General features: G+C 46.8%; 1 pseudogene; it reads left to right on the top strand.

Annotated features, from left to right (window-relative positions):
• The window catches only part of LOC147659409 (uncharacterized), a 40505-nt pseudogene extending 23441 nt beyond the window's left edge, over nucleotides 1–17064 (top strand).
• The last annotated feature ends 892 nt before the right edge of the window (nucleotides 17065–17956 follow it).

The raw sequence follows: 17956 nt of genomic DNA, 5'->3' as shown, positions 1-17956 counted from the left end.
AGGTTTCCTGAAAAAGAAGTATGTTGTGTTGTGTAATGAACTCTATGAATTCATCTTCTTCTGGCTTTGAGCTTAGCCTGTTGACATTCCAAGAGCAGATCTCACAACCCTGCACTTTTCCTGATGTTTGTCTTGGATTCATTCCTTCTACACCCCTCTGCTTTGATGCCAAGGGCGCTTGTAGGTGCCCCTCAAATGTGACTTCTTCATGTTGGGCAATTGTGATTGTAATTTACCTGCACCTCACGAGTTACACCTTGCTCTTCATGCCATCCAGTACCACAATCTGTTACCGCCACTGGAATCTTCCCCAGACTCATCTGTGATTTCAGTAGCGTTTCTTTACTCCCTTCATGTGCCTCGAATTGCGCTATGACTGAGTGGCTGCGAATTGCCGGGAAATCCAACTCTGCATGGGGAGACATATGCCAATGCATTACAGGCCCATGCAGAGGAGCGTTGATGAGCGTTCTACTTTGCAGGTGTCTGGACCCTGTCCCCAACTAAATTTTTTAATTATCTTTAATTATTTTAATGGAATTTTCAATGTTAATAGTATCTGTTTTTATTGATTTGTTGTAAGAGAAGCTGCACTTTTACCTCTGGACAGAAATACGCATCTAGGTGATCGATACATTTTTTATTGCACAATTAATTAAAATCATTGCAATTCATACAAAAAAAGCTTAAAAGCAATTTCCATTCTACATTAAAAAAGGAGTTCATATTAAAAGAGTTCATGACTGGCATGGCTGAATTCATGGCGGTCGTCTACTGATAAAATAGATTTAATCTCAGATTTGTATTTTACAAAACGAGAGGCCTTCTGAGCTGAGTCACCCTTCATACACTCCTCTTGGGCCTCTTGACATGTCTCCACATTGAGGATCCTCCAAATAGGACGCAACCAAAAGGTTCGCAAGGGGAGTAAGATCTTGCAAATGCACAAGACGTGAATACAATTTCTTGCCCCTTGTCGCAAAAACAGCATTGAGAGGGCATATCTACCTTATACCTCTGGCCATACTTGTACGCCATCAGGGGGATTAGGCCAAAACGTAATCTCATTAGGTGATGTTTCACTGATGGTTTCATAGGGGTTAACCGTGTGGTAGAGTTTCATGATCATGGAGTTTTTACGCCCAGCTACCATTAGAGAGATTTTTCACGGCATGTGCATCATGTTCCGCTGACAAGATCTTAGCTTGCTTGGTCAGTACTTTGCCGATCACCCCTGTGGACAGCGAACTAGCCCATATATCATGAGCTTCTAGTGCGTCCAAGCAGTATGTTAAAAGTGGACCCCAGGAGGTCTTGGGTTGTTTAGCAGGGACCAGATACAACTCTTTAGAGTAAGATCACAGACCTTTTTAGTTTTTGAGCAGTAGGCAATACATCTTGCTTTCATAATCCAGTGTTGGGATGACAAGCTAAACAACATACGGATTTGGGCTTGAGAGGTCGAGTTGGGTAGATGGAACACTGGGAAAACAGGCTGATTGTGCTCTGTCTATCCAGGTGAACATTTTATCTTTGAAGGTTATGGCGCCAAAGGCTAAGGTCTGTAAAAGTTTGGCACTTATAACTCTGATTAACAGCTAGAAATCTGGGGAATGGAGGGCTTTTGTGGTTCTTAAGAAGGCCCCCTCCAGGCAGCGAGCCACTCCTTGCATTACAGCAATGTGGGGTGCCGGTCTTCCTCTGTGATCTATCCAGACTCCCATTGAGGGCTAGACAGATCAAATTGTCTTCAGTGTGCATCCCTTTTGGAAGCCAGTTTGAGTAAAGGGTATTCATTTACGGTCTTCCACCCAGGTAGTCAGTTCTTGAAGTAGAGCACTTGCATAGGCCTGCCCTTCAACATCGAGGAGGGCAATCATCCGGTAGTTATCAGGACTGGCCCTGGTCCTTTTATATGGATGGTACGAGGAGAGAGCCTCGCCAGGAGTCAGGATTAGGCCCACCCATGCTGCTTGCCTCAAATAGGGTGGCCAAGAGTGTGGCCCACTTGTGAGTAGATTCCTTGTACACCTTGGTTGGTATGCCATTTGGGCCCGGCGTCCCTCTGGGGTGCATTTTTTTCGTATAATGAGTGCGACTTGTGTTGGTGTGACCTTGATGGTGAGCTCTGGTCCGATGTAAGAGTTAATATGGCTAGAGCTGTGATGGCTAGGTTAGTTGTTCTATTGGGCTCTACGTAGAGTGCTACAATGTGGGCCTCCCATTCGGCAGGAGAGATGTTTGTTACGGTAGGTGGTTGGGCAGGTCTGGCACCCTTGTTTACACGAGCCTCCATGTCCTGATTATGGAATGAACGGAGTCAATTTCACCCGTGGGGGCCTTGATCCATCACAATATCATGCTTCCAAAGAATGGTTGTCTGCAGTCGTCTGTTGGGGTCACATGGCTGTCTCTACTCTTCTGTTGAGGTCTCATAGCTGTCTGCACTCATCTGCAGAGGTCTCATGCAGGGCCGGACTGGGAACCACAGCTGGCCGCCCTGGGGGCGCCGTCGAGCTCTTGGCCGGGGCCAGTTTTCGGCCGCATTTGGTTCAGGGACGATTTTGCCAAAACGGCCCTGTAACAAAAACGGCCCCCAGGTGCCCAAAACCAGCCCCCACCCGTGCGGCGCACCGGGTGATTGCCCGGTGCCCGCTATGGCCAGTCCGGCCCTGGTCTCATGGCTGTCTGCACTCATCTGTTGTGGTCTCATAGCTGTCTGCACTCCTCAGTGTGGGGTCTCATGGTTGTCTGCACTCATCTATGGGGGTCTCATGGCTGTCTGCACTCATCTGTGGGGTTCTCATGGCTGGCTGTCTGCACTCATCTGTGGGGTTCTCATGGCTGCCTGTCTGCACTCATCTGTGGGGGGTCTCATGGCTGCCTGTCTGCACTCATCTGTGTGGGTCTCATGGCTGCACTCGTCTGTGGGGGTCTCATGGCTGTCTGCAGTCATCTGTGGGGGTCTCAGTGGTGTCTGCAGTCATCTGTGGGGGTCTCATAGCTGTTGGCACTCATCTGTGGGCGTCTCATGGCTGTCTGCACTGATCTGTGGGGGTCTCATTGTCATTGCTGTCTTCACTCTTCTGTGGGGGTCTCACTGCTGTCTACATTTATCAGTGGGGTTCTCATTGCTGTCTACAGTCATCTTTGGGGGTTTGATGGTTGTCTGCACTCATCTGTGGGGGTCTCATGGTTGTCTGCACTCATCTAGGGGGGGTCTCATGGTTGTCTGCACTCATCTGTGGGGGTCTCATGGTTGCCTGCACTCATCTAGGGGGGGTCTCATGGTTGTCTACACTTCTCTGTAGGCGTCCCGTAGCTGCTGCACTCATCTGTGGGGCTGCCAGGGCTATCTGCATTCACTCATCTGTGGGGGTCTCATGGCTATCTGCATTCACTCATCTTGGGGGTGTCATGGCTGTCTGCACTCATATGTGGAGGTCTCATGGTTGTTTGCTCTCATCTTTGGGAGTCTCATGGTTGTCTGTACTAATCTGTGGGGGTCTCATGGATGTCTGCACTCATTTGTGAGGCTGCCACAGCTGTCTGCATTCACTCATCTGTGTGGGGGGGGGGTCCCTTGGCTGTCTGCACTCATGTGTGGGGGTCTCATTGCTCTGCATTCTTCTGTGGGGGTCTCATGCCCTCGTGCCAGAGAGCAGCAAACAAGACGCACAGTCTTCAGGCACATATTGTAATTTCATGGTAAACAACAAAGTTTAATTTGACATTAACGCTATGTTTTCTCAAAGCCCTAGGTGGTCAGGTGGGGACGCAAGGCAGCATCTGTTGTTCCTCTTTTACTCCTGTGGCACTCTAGTGTATACACGTGTTCCTTCTCTCCAATTGGCCTTTCTTTTTAAAAGCAAGCCTGTGGGACGCCTGTACTGCCGCTGGCTGCAGGGTCATGGACAGGGTGGGCTCACCGCATTTTAAATTTGGAAATACTTTTTAATTGTTAGAAATAAAAATATAATACATGTTAGCAGATGCATACCCGCATTTTAAAAATCGCCACTTCCTCCCGCTGTTTTGCAGTAGGTAGGGAACTGTTTTTCTCCTAGTGCCATTGTAGGAAGCGCCATGTTAGTTAGCGCTCTAGTGCTCGGACGACTGCATCTCCTGGCCTATTTCAGGAGGGGCAATGCAAGCGTGTGCGACTAGAACTAAAACTACTTAGAGGTGACAGTGCTTGCCTTGCACTTATTGTTTTTGCTGGCCTTTCTTTTTAAAAGCAAGCCTTGTGGGACGCCTGTACTACCACTGGCTGCAGGGTCAGGGACCGGGGGGGGCTCGCCGCATTTTAAATTTGGAAATACTTTTTAATTGTTGGAAATAAAAATATAATACCTGTTAGCAGAAGCATACCCGCATTTTAAAAATCGGCACTTCATCCCGCTGTTTTGCGGGAGGTAGGGAACTGTTTTTCTCCTAGTGCCATTGTAGGAAGCGCCATTTTGGTTAGCGCTCTAGTGCTCGGACGACTGCATCTGCCGGCCTATTTCAGGAGGGGCAATGCAAGCGTGCGCAATGGGCGTGCCGATGGCGTGCCAGAGGCAACCCCGTCTGCGCCTGTCCGCTCCTCGTCCGCGCCCCATCCGCACCCCGTCCGCACCTAGCGCCAGCCATGCTGTTCGTGTCGGCCGGCTTACCTACTCCAAGGATGAACTGGTTAGTATTGGTGAGAGGACAGTGGAGGGGGGAATTCAAGTAGTTCAGTCACGGGGATGTGATGCACTACAGTGTGGGTTGTTAAACTACTGGTCCCTGATTAAACAATTCGAGGAGGTGTCCAATATGTTAGACTTGGATCTGGATGTATTGTTTCTTACGGAGACGTGGTCTAACAATGACTCCCTGGTAGAGTTAGGCCTTGCCTGTCCAGTTGGTTACAAGCTGTTTAATAAGCCTAGGTCCTCTGGAAGAGGAGGGGGCGTTGGGGTCCTGTTTAAAGAAAGATTGAATGTTGCTCCATTTCAGGTCAAAGAGGTTGCAGGGATCGAGCTACTAGGCTTCTCATTACAAGAAGGGGAAGGCTTCTAAAGGGAATGGTCTGTTATAGACCGCCGGGCCAAGATACACAGTATCTAGAACTGGCCGATACCATTACTACCCTGACTCTAACACATTTCAGAATGCTGCTCCTAGGAGGTTTTAACCTGTGGGATAACAGGACCCTAGAAAATCATTTGAGAGTTCTAAGGCAAACCTGTGAAAATCTCGGCTTAAGTCAGTTAGTACGCCATCCCACTAACCTAGGAGGGCATGTGCTAGATTTAATATTCGCAAATCAGGTGGACACGGAGGTGATCAGTGTACTGCCTGAAAGCTGAACTGATCATTCACTCATTCAGTTAAGAATGGCTCTGCCTGAAGCAGCATACGACAATAGCTGCCCAGTGATTTATCGTAGGGGTAGAGCTTGGACGAGATTAGTTAAAAAAAAATACGCAAGGCCCCATATTCTTGAATGAACATTTCTTTACTCTCGACGACTCGGTGGATAAGAATCATCAATCTTATTGTAAACATTTCATTAATATGTTGAATATATGTGCCCCCATTAAACAGATGGAGAATAAAAGGAAGCTATCTGCCCCATGGTACAATGAGGAGTTGAAACTTTTGCGCATTGCATGTAGACAGGTTGAGAGGAGGTGGCGAAGGTGCTACATAGGAGACAAGAAAGTGCTAAAAGTAGCACAGACTCGATATAAAGAGGCCATCGCCAAGACCAAAGCACTTTTCTTTGCTAAAACCATTCTTCATGCACCTAACCGCACAAAAGCTATTTTTAACATCATAAGGGATCTCTCTGGCCCTGCCTGCATGGGTAAGAAAGTAGTCGCCTCACAGCAACTATGCGATGAGATCGCTGCCCACTTTGAAGAAAAGAGAGCTAAAATTGTTAAAGGTTTTGATCCGAGCACGGTCAATGGTCGGGAGGAACTACCCCAGATAATGACTGAGGAACCCCATACAGAAGCAACTCTGGAGCACTTTCCACCTCTCACTAAGGAGCTGTTTTACAGTTGTGCTCAAAGTGATTCATTTGGATCTCCTTTAGATCCCATTCCTCATAAGATCTGGAAGGAATCTGGGCAAGGACTACTTCCTTGGATGCACCAAATCTGCTGTCAAACACTAGATGATGGGGTGGTACCAGAGGCCTGGAAGCAGGCAGTGGTAACCCCCCCCCCCCCCCGCCCCCCTCCCCCTACTCAAGAAACCCTCTTTAGACTCTACTAACCCAGCAAACTTAAGGCCTAAATCCCTTCTGACATGCCCTGTAAAAATACTGGAAAAAGTGGTCAGCAAGTCACTATCAGGTTTCAATGAAGAGAATGATCTATTGGACAGGGACCAGTTTGGCTTCCGCCCAGGTCATGGGACGGAAAAAGCCCCAGGCACCATATTGGACAATCTGCGAATGCGTGCCGATAATGGCAACTCATTGGTTCTAGTGCTACCAGACATGTCGGCCCCATTCGACACTGTGAGCCATGAGGTGCTGCTGGGCAGGTTGGAGAGAATGGGGGCGAAAGGCCGAGCCCTGAAGTGGCTGCAATCATACTTGTCGGAGAGACAGCAGGTGGTAACTATGACCCCGTTTACCTCCACCAAGTCCTCGGTATGACATGGGGTACCACAGGGCTCTGCAATAAGCTCCATTCTCTTCAATATATATCTACGCCCGCTGATCCCCATCATAAATTCATTTGGGGTTGACCTGGTAAACTATGTTGACGACACTCAACTGGTGTTTTCTTTGGAGGGAAAGTAGGCAGTGACTATGGAGATCTTTCAGGAATGCATGTGTCAAACTGCCAGCTGGCTTAAAGAAAACTCTTTACAGTTTAATAGAGGGAAGACAGAGGTGGTGTACTGCTTCAGTGGCAAAAGGCTACAGCATCTGCCGCTAGAGTTTAAACTTACTCCAAGTGAAGACCCCCTAGTTCCAGTTAAGACCGTTCGCAATTTGAGCATTCTGGTCAATGACCTTCAAATGGCATCACAGGCCAATAAAACGGTCAGTGTCTGCTTTGCCTTGCTGAAGGCACTGCAACAGATACTTCCATTGATGCCTGAGGAGACTAGACCCCTGGTAGTCAGGAGTATAATCCTATGTAGACTGGACAGCTGCAATTCTCTGTATCTGGGAGCTCCCCAATATATTTTGCAGGGATTGTAGAGGGTCCAGTACATAGCGGCAAAGTTGCCACTAAACAGGCACCGTAGATCTTCCACCAACCGGGCTTTGGGAGATCTCCATTGGCTCCCCATTAGGGAGAGGATCTGTTTTAAATCACTGTGTATGGTGTTTAGAGCAGTACACGGAACGGGCCGGATCCCTATGCATGAGAGATTTACATGGTATAAGCCAGCAAGAATCTCCGTTCGTCTAGTGCCTTTTTGGTAACTACGGCCAAATTTAAGAAATCCAGGACAGGATGTAAGGTCTTCGGCGTAGCAGCTGTGCGCCTTTGGAACGACCATCCTGTGAGCATTAGACAGGCGACTTCCCTGTTAAGTTTCAGAAAGAGCCTAAAAACCTGGCTTTTCCCCAAGGATTGAGAACAGTGCCCTCACTGATAATCTGGCTCATTGCCTGCTGTCACTATAGGCTAAGTTGCAGCTCCAGGATACCCTTGGGGTAACAGTTGCGCTATATAAATTCTGCATACATACATACATACAAGTGCTCTTAGCAGCCAGCCTCTCACTTACTCACATACTAAACTGTTGTTTATAACTGGTCACTCATTGCTGGAAGAAAGAACTTCTGGTCAGTCAGTGCTGAAAGCAGCGCTGCTGGTCACTCTACTAGAAGAAACTTCTGGCCACTCAGTGCTGAAAAGAGCACTGCTGGTCACTCAGTGCTGTAAGGAAGCACTGCTGGTCACTCTGTGCTGTAAGGAAGCACTGCTGGTCACTCAGTGCTGTAGAGAGTACAGCTGGTCACTAGTGCTTGAAGAAATCACTGTTGGTCACTCAGTGCTAAAAGAAAAGGAGGAGTGGTCAGTCGGTACTGAAGAAAGCACTGCTGATCACTCAGTGCTGGGAGAAAGCACTGCTGGTCACCCAGTGATTAAGAAAGCACTTCTGGTCACTCAGTGCTGAAGAGAGTACTGCTGGTCACCCAGGGCTAGAAACAAGCACTGCTGGTCACTCGGTGCTGGAAGAAAGCACTGCTGGTCACCCAGTGATTAAGAAAGCACTTCTGGTCACTCAGTGCTGAAGAGAGTACTGCTGGTCACCCAGGGCTAGAAACAAGCACTGCTGGTCACTCAGTGCTGGAAGAAAGCACTGCTGGTCACCCGGTGATTAAGAAAGCACTTCTGGTCACTCAGTGCTGAAGAATGTACTGCTGGTCACCCAGGGCTAGAAACAAGCACTGCTGGTCACTATGTGCTGAAGAATGTACTACTGTTCACTTAGTGCTAGAAGAAAGCACTGTTGGTCCTTCACTGCTAGAATGAAATTAAATTAAGTATTTGTATAGCGCTGCATATGCCCAGAGGTGTCTAGGACCTTAATGAGGCTGAGCTATTACATTAGAGGTGCCCTAGTATAGCCAGGTTTTTAAACCCTTATTGAATTTAAGCAAATTGGATACATTTTTTTAGGGATACAGGAAGGGAATTCCAGAGTTTGGTGGTGATGTAGGCAAAGCTTTTTCCTCCCTATTTTACTTTGTGTGCCTTAGGGATAATCAAATTACCACTATCTGAGCGGTCTGGCTGGAGTTTATGATTTTGAAAAAGTGCGACAGTTACCACGGACCAAGGTCATGTCTAGCTGTAAACGCTATGCATAACGCTTTGAATTGAATGCGTTTGTTGATGGGCAACTAGTGTAGCTCGGTGAGAGCCCTGGAGACCGAATCATAGCGAGAGAGCCCAAACAGGACTCTTGCTCCAGCATTTTGAGTCATCTGAAGTTTGTGCATTTTGCGCTTGCTCGCACTGGTAAATAGGGCATTACAGTAGTCCAGCCTAAATGCAATTAACGTTATGACCAATGTTTTCCTTACCTCAAATGGAATAAACGGAAGTACTTGTTTGAGGCATATGGGCTGCAGATCACACACTAGTGCATAGATCGCCATCTGGTGGTGGGCCCGGATGATTACACTTTGTTGTTGTCTTGGAAGAGTCTTTGTTTGGAAGATGACTCCTCCCGTGGAGCATAGTGCGCATTGGCATTGACTCCATCTTCGGATTGGTTTTTCCACCATTGGGCTCAGATGTGCTTATTTTACGGTCCCGTTACCGATTTCCTTTCGACTTCCAGTCCTTCATCATACCGTCGGTATCGTCTTAGATCGCGATTTCCCTGTAACTCGCGTCGAGAACTTTGCGCTTCTCGAGTCCGGCGCTCGTCTGGGACGTTGGGCCCAACTGCGCCACTGGGCCTTTGGCTCGTGGAAAGAACACCCTTCAAGAAGTGCCCTCAGTGTGGACACAAATTTCCCCACACTGCTCTACATGAGGTGTACAATCTGTGCTTGTCCCCAAAGCACGAGAGCAGAGATTGCTAGGCCTGTGCTTCGTTCCGGTCCAAGAAGACTATCGGAGACCGTCGAGCTCGAAGAGTCATGGCGTAGTCCTCATCATCGACACCAGATCTCATCATAGATGAAGCTCCAATCAATCTAGAGTCCGAAGAACAGAAGGACGCGTCGTCTCCAAAGCAGAGGATTCCGCTTCCGGAGACGAAGGACAATCAGACAACGACTATCTTCTACCAGCTGGTCAACAGGTCATGAGCACAAGCGTCGACCCTGTTCACACCCCCATACCGGGACAGGCTTCAGTTCCACCCCTACCTCCGGGTCTGGGTGCATACCGACCAAAAACTTCTGACGCCCGCCTTCAGGCTTGGCAACGAAGAATACCAAAAAGCATCTAGGCGGCTCCAGCTCGAGTCTGCCTCTCGGTCCCGACAAACAAGGTGCTTAAACCAAAACTAACTCCGGCAGAGAAGCAACCCTTGGTACTGAATCCAGTCGAGCCAAAAACCAGCTCAGTACCGAGAAATATCGAACCAAAGCCAAATCCGGTACTGGAAAAGGTCGACCTAAAGTCCACTTCGACACCGAAACACACTTCGGCACCTAAAGTTGTCCACCCCAAAAGTGCTTCGGAACCAAAAATTCTGGATCCGAAAACATCCGATCCGAACAAAAGACACAACACCAAGAAATATTCTGACCGCAAGTCTTCGGAACCGAAACCAAAATCCAATCCAAAGACTGTAATAGACACTGCTAAACCTTCTAAACCACAAGACCAAGGACAGATGCTTCCACAGAAGAGCTTTTCAGGCCAGATCCGAAACAAAAGACCCTTCTTATCAATCCAAAAACAGGACATGTCATTGCAGTGCCTGAAAAAAGGAAGCTGGATTCTCCCAATACACCTCCAGTTCCTCCTAAAAAACATGCTCAAGCTTCTCCTATAAGAATACCTTCACCATTGCTAGAACTCCCAGATTTAGATATTTCCCCTCCACACTCACCATCCACCACACACAGCCCTGCACCAGCAGATGATGATGGGAATGAGGATGATTATTCAAGGAGGATAGAGGATGAGCAACATATATATATGACCCATATGATATTCCTGGTTCATCAAATGATCCCTGGGAAGAGTATAAAGCTCCAGATGCCCCAGATCAGCCACATGACGCATACCCTTCCAGGCCATCTCCTCCAGATGACACTATAGGGTTTACACACTCCTTCATAGGGCGGCAACCTTTCATGGGGTAGATCTGCACAAAGATCGAGTAGAAGAAGACTTCCTTATGGGCACACTATTGCCATCACATAAAACCCCACCCATATTACCAGTGTTTAAATGAGTGGTAAAACACGCACCAGAGGTATTCAAAGACCCCGTTAGAGCCAGGGTAATTAATCCCAGACCGGAGAAAAAGTATAAAGCAGCTCCAACTGACCCAGCATACATCAAAGGCCAGTTGCCATTAGACTCATTAGTAGTCTCAAATGCCAGGAAAAGAGCTAATTCACAGACAACAGGAGATGCTCCACCCCCTGATAAGGAATCCAAACTTTTAGATGCTTCAGGCAAAATGCACCATCTCGCAAGCAGCCAATGTTTGGAGAATTACTCAAATTCAAGCCCTATTAGCAATGTACGATCGAGCTCACTACGATGAGCTTGAAACCCTTATGCAACATTTGCCAGACAAATATAAGACCAGGGCTTCTTATTTAATACAAGAGGGTAAGGTCATCACTAATACCTCAATACATTGTGCCTTAGATACTGCTGACACAGACTCATGAGCAGTAAATACAGGCGTACTGTTACGTAGACATGCCTGGTTGTGAATCTCTGGTTTCAAACCAGAAGTACAGACCAGCAACCTTAATCAACCTTTTGACCAGCAATATCTTTTTGGTCCTACAGTTGATAATGCACTGGAGAACATGAAAAAGGACACAGACACAGCAAAATCCATGGGAGTTTTACAAACTCAAGCTCCCAGAGCGTCCTTTCGTTGCTCCTCTTTTAGGGGCGCCTCCAAAAATGTTCAAAAAGACCACACCTTACAAGGCACCCACCCAATCCTCGCCCAATAGAGGTTATTACAGAGGAGGATATAGAGGAAACCACTCTAAAGGTAGAGGCAGAGGTAACAACAACTGCAATGCTGCCACTTCCAAACTTTGACTTCCCTACCCTCCCCCCAGACCATTCCACTCCTGTAAGGGGGAGATTACAACAGTTCCTACCTGTCTGGAACTCCATCACCACAGACAGGTGGGTGAGACAAATAGTTCAGTCAGGTTATTGCCTGAAGCTCACTTCTACTCATCCAACAATACCACCCAGACAGCGTCCCATGTCACAGGAGCATTTCACACTCCTAAAACAAGAAGTTGCCTTTCTACTGAAAAGAAATGCAATAGAACCAGTTCCAGTACACCATCAAAACACAGGAGTTTACTCCCTATATTTTTTTAACCCCAAAAAGGACGGTTCCCTCAGACCTATACTAGACCTGAGACCCCTAAATCTTTACATACAATCCGACCAGTTCCACATGGTCACTTTACAGCAGGTCCTTCCTCTGTTAAAACATGGCGACTTCCTTGCCACCCTAGATCTCAAGGATGCCTACTTCCACATTCCCATCCACCAAGCTCACAGAAAGTACCTTCGGATTGTACTGGACGGTCAACATTACCAGTTCAAAGTACTCCCTTTCGGTGGGACTACAGCACCTCGAATTTTCACAAAATGTCTTGCCGTAGTATCAGCACACTTGCGAAGGGACAACATCCATGTCTTCCCATACCTCGACGACTGGATAATAAGTCATACCATCAGTGCGTGCAGCACATGCATCAAGCCATCCACCTGCTACACAAGCTCTGATTCACAATAAATCAAACAAAGTCACATCTTTTTCCCTGTCTCAATAGTATCTGGGTGCCACAATAGATACCTCCAAAGCACTTGCATCCCCCAATCCAGCAAGGATACAAAGTATGGAAGCTCTTATGCAAAATTTCCAACCGCAACACTCACTACCAGCTCGAGTGTTCATGTAATTAATTGGAATGATGGCATCTTACATCTTCATAGTGCTACAGGCAAGACTCCAAATGCGCCCCCTGCAAGAGTGCTTCGCAAATCAGTGGAACCAGGCTCAACAACAATTAACAGATCTGGTGGTGGTGGACAACCGGACACATCACTCTCTGCAGTGGTGGAACACCAAAAACTTTCCAAAGGCCGGCCGTTCATAGAGCCAGTTCCACAGGTAGTGCTAAACACAGACGCATCCCTTACAGGATGGGGAGCTCATTTAGCAGAGCACACAGTACACGGCACATGGACACCAAAACAAAAGATACTCCACATAAACCATCTGGAGTTGCTAGCCATTTTTCTAGCTCTAAAGTAATTTCGATATTACCTATCAGGCAAGACTGTATTAGTCTGCACCGACAACTAAACAGCCTTGTACTAGACCCAAAAACAGGGAGGAACACACTTCTTACAGCTCTCCCGGCTGGCGCGGAGCATATGGAGGTGGGCCATTCCTCAAAAAATCTTTCTCTTAGCAGAACATTTACCAGGAATTGACAATCAAGTTGCGGATCTGTCAAGTCATCAAAGACAACAGATACACGAGTGGGAACTTCATCCTCCAGTTCTTCAACCTTTCTTTCACAAATGGGGCCAACCACTGATAGATCTGTTCGCCACACACCTCAACTCCAAATGTTCAAGCTTCGCCGCCAGGTATCCACACCCACTATCCAAAGGCAATGCGATATGGATGAGTTGGTCAAACAGATTTGCGTACCCTTTTCCACCTCTCCCACTCCTTCCGTTAGTGGTGCGCAAGCTACAACAACACTCCCTCACATTAATTCTCTTTGCACCAACGTGGGCAAGACAACCGTGGTACCCCACGCTACTGGAGCTCTCAGTAGTACCACATCAAAAGTTAACTCTCTCCACACCTACTAACACAGAACCATGGAGACATCATGCATCCCGACCCCATGCAGCTCAACCTAGCGATTTGGCTCCTGATGTCTGAGAATTTGGATATCTCAATCTTCCGCACGATTGCATGAATGTCATAAAAGAGGCTAGGCGTCACACCACTAGGGCATGTTATGCGGTCAAGTGGAAAAGGTTTGTTGTGTAATGCACAAATAACATTAACCCACTACACGTTTCCATCCAAAACATCATATGTTACCTGCTCCATCTACAAAGATATAGTATGGCATGCTCCTCAATCAGGTTACATCTTTCTGTTATAGCAGCTTACCTTCAAAACAGACATCTGTCATAATTCAGAGTACCTGCCATTAAAGCCTTCATGGATGGACTCAAAAGAATAATTCATCCCAGGGTACCACTCTCCCCTGTATGGAATCTAAACATTGTTCTCACTAGACTTGTGGGTCCTCCATTTGAACCCTTGCATAAGTGTGATTTACAGTTCCTTTCATGGAAAGTTGCCTTTTTAATTGCTGTTACCTCACCCAGAAGTTTAGTGATATCCAGGCATTAACAATTCAAGAACCATTCTTACAACTCTATCATAACAAAGTGGTTCTAAAGACAACCCCAAAATTCCTACCAAAAGTAATTTCACCGTTCCATCTCAATCAGTCTATTGAGTTGCTAGTATTCTTTTCTCAACCCCAGACAGTTGCTGAAAGAGCTCTCCATCCATGTGTTGGATGTGAAAAGAGCTCTTCTCTACTATATTGATAGGACAAAGCCATTTCGTAAGACAAAACAATTGTTTGTGTCCTTTTCTCCTCCACATAAAGGTAATCCCATTTTAAAAACTGGGATTGCAAGGTGGATCGTAAAGTGCATTCAAATTTGTTACCAAAAAGCAAAACGCACTCTATCCATTCCCCTAGGGCTCATTCCACCCGTAAACTAGGGGCATCTATGGCATTTTTAGGAAATATTCCCGTAGATGATATATGCAAATCAGTGACATGGTCTACACCGCGCACATTTACTAAGCACTACTGCGTAGATGTGCAAACAAAACAACAAGCTAGTGTGGGCCAGGCTGTACTCAAAACACTATTTCAAACTACTGCAACAGATACTGGTGGTCGCCGCTAAGGGAGAGAACTGCTATGCAATCAATGCACTAGTGTGTGATCTGCAGCCCATATGCTTGGAACGGAAAATGCTACTTACCAGTATGCATCTGTTCTTGGCATGTAGGGCTGCGAAGTCACACACGCCCACCCGCCTCCCCGGCTACCTATATCTGTTCCAGTAATATCCTAATTAGATACGCTATTCATGGACATCTTTTTCTGTTCTCATATAACTTCATAATTTTCCCAATGTCGAAAAACAATCTGAAGATGGAGTCGATGCCCATGCGCACTATGCTCCACGGGAGGAGTCATCTACCAAACAAAGACTCTTCCAAGACAACAACAAAGTGTAATCATCCCGACCCACCACCAGATGGCGATCTATGCACCAGTGTGTGACTCTGCAGCCCTACATGCCAAGAACAGATGCATACTGGTATGTAGCATTTTCCTTTTCAATATTTTGAGAATAAAAAATCATGCCGCTGTAGTATGATTGATCTGAGTTTCGAAGGACAACTTAGTGTCGAAGAAAACCCAGAGATTTTTTTACTTTGTTAGCCGATGTCTGAAGGGGCCCATGTGATTGGGCCACCAACTGTTTGACCAAATCAGGGACGGGTTGCCAAAGAGCATAACTTCCGTTTTGGATGAATTACGTTTTAAACAGTTATCCTGCATCCATTTTCCTATGTGGCCCATTTAGTCTTTGAAGCTGGCCGCAGTATCAGTGGACAAGTAGTTGATTTATACAATGATCTGCGTGTCATCTGCATAGGACACCAGGGTGAAACCGTAGTTTCATATTAGCTTAGCCGGGGGAGTGACCTACAGGTTAAAAAGCGTCGGGCTTAATAATGTACCCTGCGGGACTCCACATGGGAGTGAAAAAGCGGGGGAAACAAATGCATTGTGATCCACCATTCGAAATCTATTAGACAGGAAGGAACTGAGCAGGAGGAGCACTTTATCCCTGATTCCCAGCGTAGCGAGGCGGTCAACCAACACATCGTGGTTGACTGTGTCAAAAGACGCTGAGAGATCTAACAGGATAAGTGCTGCGCTCTCCCCGCCCCCCTTATCAAGAGTTTGCCTAAGCTCTTCCGTGGCAGTTATTAGTGCTAGTTCGGGCTGTGATGGGCTCGGAATCCATATTGTGAAGGGTCCAAGATGTCACCATTCAAAAGAAAAGTGGATAATTCTTCATTTAGAAGCCTTTCTATTATCTTTGCTGAGAAAGGCAACCTAGAGATGGGTCTATAATTAGAGGGGTCCTTAGGATCCAGATTGGATTTCTTCAAAAGTGTCAGAATCAGAGCTTTCTTCCATTCAGTGAGGAAGTTCCCTGAAGAGATCATAAGTTTAAAGATAGGCCAGAGTGAAGAGGCTACGAACTCAGGGGCTGAATGAAGAATTTGCGGAATGGCAGGGGTCGAGGGGCGATCCGGATTATACTAAGAGAATTAGTTTGGTAATCTGGTCAAGAGTGAGTGATCGGCAGAAAGGATGAGAAAGTAGGTATGGAGGAGCTAAATCGGTTTGAGTGGGATCCAAAACTGTCACCTGACTTCTTGTGGGGAAACGAGGATTGGTTTGATTGGGGCAAAAATGCATCGAAGACCTGTTTTACCTTTTGTTGGAAAGAGTCTGCTGGCTTATTGCAAAATTGTTGGCTTCTTTTATGATCTTGGTATTCTGTTTTTTAATAGTAGAAAATAGTATTTTAGAACAGCCATTAGCTGCTTCTTTTTTTTTCCTTGTAGTAAGCTTACATTGCCTTCAGGATACGTTTTTTTTGTTTGGATGGCTAGTCTATAGGCTGTTTTGGTCTGAGCTGTTGGTCGTTCAGTTGGTCATTCAGTGCTGGAAGAAAGCATTGCTGGTCACTCGGTGCTGGAAGAAAGCGCTGCTGGTCACTCAGTGCTGGAGAAAGCGTTGCTGGTCACTCAGTGGTAGAAGAAAGCACTGCTGGTCACTCAGTGTTGGAGAAAGCACTGCTGGTCACTCAGTGCAGGAGAAAGCACTGCTGGTCACTGAGTGCTAGAGAAAACATTGCTGGTCACTCAGTGCAAGAAGAAAGCACTGCTGGTCACTCAGTGCAAGAGAAAACATTGCTGGTCACTCAGTGCAAGAAGAAAGCACTGCTGGTCACTCAATGCTGGAGAAAGCACTGCTGGTCAATCAGTGCTGGAGAAAGCACTGCTGGTCACTCTGTGCTGGAGGAAGCACTGCTGGTCACTCAGTGCTGGAGAAAGCACTGCTGGTCACTCAGTGCTAGAAGAAAGCACTGCTGGTCACCCAGTGCTGGAAAAAGCATTGCTGGTCACTCAGTGCTAGAAGAAAGCATTGCTGGTCACTCAGTGCTAGAAGAAAGCACTGCTGGTCGCTTATTGCTGAAGAAAGCACTGCTGGTCACTCAGTGCTGGTGAAAGCATTGCTGGTCACTCAGTGCTGGTGAAAGCATTGCTGGTCACTCAGTGCTGGTGAAAGCATTGCTAGTCACTCAGTGCAAGAAGAAAGCACTGCTGGTCACTCAATGCTGGAGAAAGCACTGCTGGTCAATCAGTGCTGGAGAAAGCACTGCTGGTCACTCTGTGCTGGAGGAAGCACTGCTGGTCACTCAGTGCTGGAGAAAGCACTGCTGGTCACTCAGTGCTGGAAGAAATCACTGTTGGTCATTCAGTGCTGAAGAAAGCACTGCTGGTCACTCAGTGCTGGAGAAAGCATTGCTGATTACTCCGTTCTGGAAGAAAGCACTGTTGGTGACTCGGTGCTGTAGAAAGCATTACTGGTCACTCAGTGCTGGAAGAAAGCACTGTCGGTCACTCAGTGCTGGAGAAAGCACGGTTGGTCACTCAGTGCTGGAGAAAGTACTGCTGGTCACTCAATGCTGGAGAAAGCACTGCTGGTCAATCAGTGCTGAATAAAGCAGTGCTGGTCACTCAGTGCTAGAGAAAACATTGCTGGTCACTCAGTGCCATTCTTACAACTCTATCATAACAAAGTGGTTCTAAAGACAACCCCCAAATTCCTTTCAAAAGTAATTTCACCGTTCCATCTCAATCAGTCTATTGAGTTGCCAGTATTCTTTCCTCAACCCCAGACAGTTGCTGAAAGAGCTCTCCATACGTTGGATGTGAAAAGAGCTCTTCTCTACTATATTGATAGGACAAAGCCATTTCGTAAGACAAAACAATTTTTTGTGTCCTTTTCTCCTCCACATAAAGGTAATCCCATTTTAAAAACTGGGATTGCAAGGTGGATCATAAAGTACATTAAAATTTGTTACCAAAAAGCAAAACACACTCTATCCATTCCCCC

This window comes from Lissotriton vulgaris, unplaced genomic scaffold, assembly GCF_964263255.1.
Source record: "Lissotriton vulgaris unplaced genomic scaffold, aLisVul1.2 SCAFFOLD_2627, whole genome shotgun sequence".
Lineage (NCBI taxonomy): Eukaryota > Metazoa > Chordata > Amphibia > Caudata > Salamandridae > Lissotriton > Lissotriton vulgaris.
This window is presented reverse-complemented; position numbering and strand designations above follow the sequence as displayed.